This window comes from Dermacentor variabilis, chromosome 6 (genome assembly GCF_050947875.1).
Source record: "Dermacentor variabilis isolate Ectoservices chromosome 6, ASM5094787v1, whole genome shotgun sequence".
NCBI classification, from domain to species: Eukaryota; Metazoa; Arthropoda; class Arachnida; order Ixodida; family Ixodidae; genus Dermacentor; species Dermacentor variabilis.
Genome location: NC_134573.1, coordinates 8713699 through 8718061, shown reverse-complemented (window position 1 = coordinate 8718061; position 4363 = coordinate 8713699). Strand labels below are relative to the sequence as shown.

At 47.1% G+C, this 4363-nt stretch overlaps 1 long non-coding RNA gene across 1 annotated transcript; it reads left to right on the top strand.

Annotated features, from left to right (window-relative positions):
- The first annotated feature begins 474 nt into the window (after nucleotides 1-474).
- Nucleotides 475-1842, top strand: LOC142584083 (uncharacterized). The gene is made up of 3 exons (XR_012828687.1): nucleotides 475-722; nucleotides 783-1077; nucleotides 1168-1842. It is a non-coding gene; the product is annotated as an uncharacterized LOC142584083 (long non-coding RNA).
- The last annotated feature ends 2521 nt before the right edge of the window (nucleotides 1843-4363 follow it).

Sequence of the window (4363 nt, the reverse complement as noted above, 5' to 3'; positions counted from 1 at the left end):
AGCCCTACACGAAATGCAACAGCTGGAGCGCGGCGGCACAACTCGGGGTAACGGCGGCGTAATAAACGAAAAACCGCTCGGGATGCCCTTCAAAGTCAGTTCAGAGTGTGCCTTAACTCGATATGACTCAGCGCTACATATATTCTGCTGCGCCTTGATCGTGCTCCCGCCAGTTTGGTTGCTGTGTGGCAAACGTAGCGCCTACATATGTAGGCGCTACGTTTGCCACACAGCAACCTAACTGGCGGGAGCACGATCGATGCGCATCAGCCAGAACCCAGTAGGTAAAGCGACCATACTGTGCAAAACCCCGTTTCCTGTTGTACAGCGCCACCCGTGGTCACATACTTTAGTTCACGACGCCACCGCTACGCTTATTTCCGTAGCACTGTGGAAGGTACAGTTTCCCTTCTCTAAGTTTGTATAGGTGTTCTGTGGTAGCCGTGCTGGCCTGCGCCTCCGCTGTCAGTTGGTCTCGGCGCCCCTTTTGGAGTGTTCCTCGCGACAATCCGTAGTTCGAGGGCGACATGCAGTCGACAGCGAAAAAGAAGACGGAGCTTTGTGCCCGGATGTGATACTGGGTGCAAGAAAACCTCAGAAAAGGTATCTCTCCCGTGCCCCTGCCTGCAAACAAGCGTTTGCCAAACGGGATCGAGTGGTCCCAATGGTCAGGCCAGGCTCATTGAAGCTATGACGTCGAGGTTCCCTGCAGAAGTCATGAGGTTATTTTAACATAGTTTTTCTCTCAAAATGGTGCATGATTGTTCTCTTTGGTATTTCAGACGGGGCAGCAAGAAAGAGGCCACCCTTGATGAAACTCTTCCGTTTCTTGATGAATGGGAGGCTCACTCCAATTAATGGGCTCGGCTTTCTTAGTAACAGTACTTCTGAGGGGCTGACGATGACCATCCATTCAACAAAACACCTTCTGAAGCACCTTACCGACAATGCTGACATCATGTACATGACGACTTCGAAACTGAGCCAAGACCGCCTAGAGCAATGTTTTGGCGTTGTGAGACAAGCGAGTGGGGCAAACAATCATCCTACCCCACCTCAATTCATTCTAGTCATAAGGTATGTATACGTGCAAGCTTGGTAAATAGTACCAATGTTTTGCAGAAGTTGGGCATGCTTAAGTAACAAATGTTGCTTGTGCACATCCAGGTGTCTTAGCTTCTAGAGCCTCACAAGGAGCCCCAAGGACGGCAATGTGTCGTCGGATGTCCTGGAGTTGTTATCTGTTGAAGAGGTGCTGGCTGAACAAGAAAGCCACAGTGAAGACAGCGTGAAGGCTGTGCCAACAGATGCCGTGCAAGTGGCTGTGGACCACCGAAGTTACGTATAGAGCACCGCAGCGACGCACCGCTTAAAGTTTATTACATTGCAGGTTATGTGGCGAGAAGGCGTGTTTTGCCCACACATTATGAAGACTGCAAAGCAGCATGTCTTAGTGATAAAGGCAATATCCCCAGAGAACTTCCATCAGAGGGAACCAAAGAGCGGGACTTTGGGGGCATTTTATATCCCCCAGAATCGTCCTATAAGCTGGTAAATGCCCCTGAAAAGAAACTCACTCGTTCATTCAGTGTAACACGCTTGCATGCCAAAGCTGTGGCCGAAATATTGCAGTCAATTCGGGATATGCCAAAAATTGGTTGCCTGGACCATTCTGCTACCCTGACAGCCTCAGTTACACGTTTTTATTGCCTCACAAGGATTCACTCTTTGCTTAAAGGTGTCAATCAGCAGGGCAGTGAGAAGAAATGGAAAACACTGAAACCTTGTGTGTTGTAAAGCTTTCACTATTTTTTTCCTCACTTGTAAATAAACGATTTCATGACCAGATCTGTTGCTTCACTGTCTGCAGTCATGGGAAATTGCTTATATGAGCGTCAAAATGACATGCTACAGTTGTGCAAGTGTAGACAGAAAGTGGCTTGTAAATAAGTCAAGACGAATTATCAGGTAATGTCTCTTAATCTGGAGACATTACCTGATACGCATAGGGTGATTGACTACTGTGCGTGACTACGTCATAGGGTGATTGCATAGGGTGAATGACTACTATGCGTGCGTCACGCATAAGGTGATCGAGTGCGCTGATCTAGAGGACGACGGTCGCATTTTCAGGGAGGCGAAATGCAAGGCGCCCGTGTGCCGTATGATGCGAGTGCACGTTAAAGAACCCGAAGTGGTCGAAATTATTTCGAAGCCCCCACTAGCCCTTAACACCATGAGCCACTTCACGAAATGTGCACAGACAAAACGCGTTTGAATCTCGATACAGTGCGAACTGGGCCCGTAAAATTTCACAGGAGTAATGATGTGCATGGTCTGACGTAAGATCGTTTTCATGATAAATATTTATTCTTTGACGCTCGCAGAAAGCCCGGGATATCTGAAACGGGCTCACTTTCACTTCGGTCCTAGAGATGCAGCCGACGCGAGGCTGGCGAGGCGCTCATTTCGGCTGGCTGCTTCCCGCGCCTCGGTCAACAGCGCCGCCCCGCGGCATCGGTGCGCTGTGGGGTCACGTTTTCGCCGCCGGTATTCACACCTCCCCTTCTAGCCACCCTACCTACGAGTCGTCCGTCTGGCTGCCAGCGGGCTGCCAGAACTCCGACAATCAAGGCGGTAACTGGTGACACGCGCGTGGTAGAAGCGTACTGTGGTACGCGCGGTAGAAACGGAAGTGACGTCACAGTTATGATGACGCTGTTTAAACAAGTATGGCGTGTTCCGGTTTATAGTTTTGCGCGCGCTGCTGGAGCTCCTTCAGCTGTTCAGTCTAGCTAAAACACAATTTTACGGTTTCTTACTGTGTTGTGTGATAGAATGTTGTTCTAGTTAGTTGCGCTGGAAGAACCGGATGGTGTTCGAGATTGCGATCTCGAGCCACACTTGGGCGCAACGCTGGAGCAGCTTATTTCCTTATGCCTTGGAGCGTGTTTATGGTTGGTAGTGCGATCTTGTGCAGCTCCTGTTACGTTTTTCAGTGCTGTTGCTCTTGTTTGTTGAATTTACTGGTGTGAATGGGGCATATCTGGGCTCTTAGTTTGGCAGAACTTTTTGCTCTTATGGTAAAAACGTTTAAACTCGTTCCAAGTGCTTGTTGCTGCAGTTGCCGCTTAGTGCTGTGCATCGATCGCGAAAAAAAAATTGTTTCGTCCTTCGTAGGATTGCTGTTGCAGATATTGCCTGAGTAAGTGAGCTGTTGTAATTTTTATATGGCACTCGATGTCGCATTTGCCTCTACTGTTGCTTTTCTTTCATGTTCATACTGTTCCCTTGTTTATCTCGGATTTTGGCGGCTAGCGAATCGCGACTTGCTTGAGCACCTGCTCGCCACAGTTCAAAAAGAACATGTTGAGCAACCCCAATGTAAACTATGAAGACAAATATTGCAGAACGTGGCCCAGCCGCTCATAATTCTACTCTGGCTCAATTTTGTTGTAAACCTTGGCTGTCTTGAAGACCAAGAAATTTTCTTACATTTCTTCCAGCTAGTTTGCTAAGCTGCTATTTAGTATTGCTTCTTTTGATGGCGCTATGCGAGGTACCAGGTTTGCGCAAATGTTCCTCGCAACTTGTTTGCAAACACGATGCAGGTTTATTGCAGGAACCTGCTTTAGGTTATAGATGTGAGATGCACGCTAATATGACCGGTGTGGGTTTGCCGGTCCATGCATGCCACTCTCAAGCAAATGCCAAGTTTCCATTGTATGGATCTTCCTTGACTTCGCAGGGCTTGTTTGGTTAATCCCTTCATCTGTGCAATAGAATGCTCATAGGTCTTGAGCCTTAGCCTGATCCTCTTGTCCAAAAAAAAATAAAAAAGATCTTTTAGGCATTGCGTTACGGAATATATCTGAGTGACAATGTGACAATTTTTGCCTCTATAACCTTTCTTTTCTCCCATCTTATCAGTGAAGGCCTTGTTCGAACAGAGTGCCGTGCAGTGACAGAAATTCTCATCACAATAAGAAAATCTCTGAAGGAGATTTTTGAGTCTGACTAGGACTTTGTCTTGGACAAGTTGGTGAAGTCTGCTACACATTGTTTTTTCATACAAACTACACATCTTTTTTTTCATACAAACGCAGCCAGTTAGGGCTATGGCAGGAGTGGGTGTACATGCGAGTAAAACTAATTATGATATGCAGAAACGGGAACATAGAAATAGAAAAATGTAACGGAACGATACATCAGCAGCAGCATTTAAATATAGAGAAATGGGTAACAAATGAACTTCGGCAGGTAACAAATTCCACTGTTCAATCATGCGGGGGAAAAACTATTTGAAAGTGTTAGTGCATGGATGGAGTGGTCTGATATTAGAGGCATGATAAGCTCTAGTTGA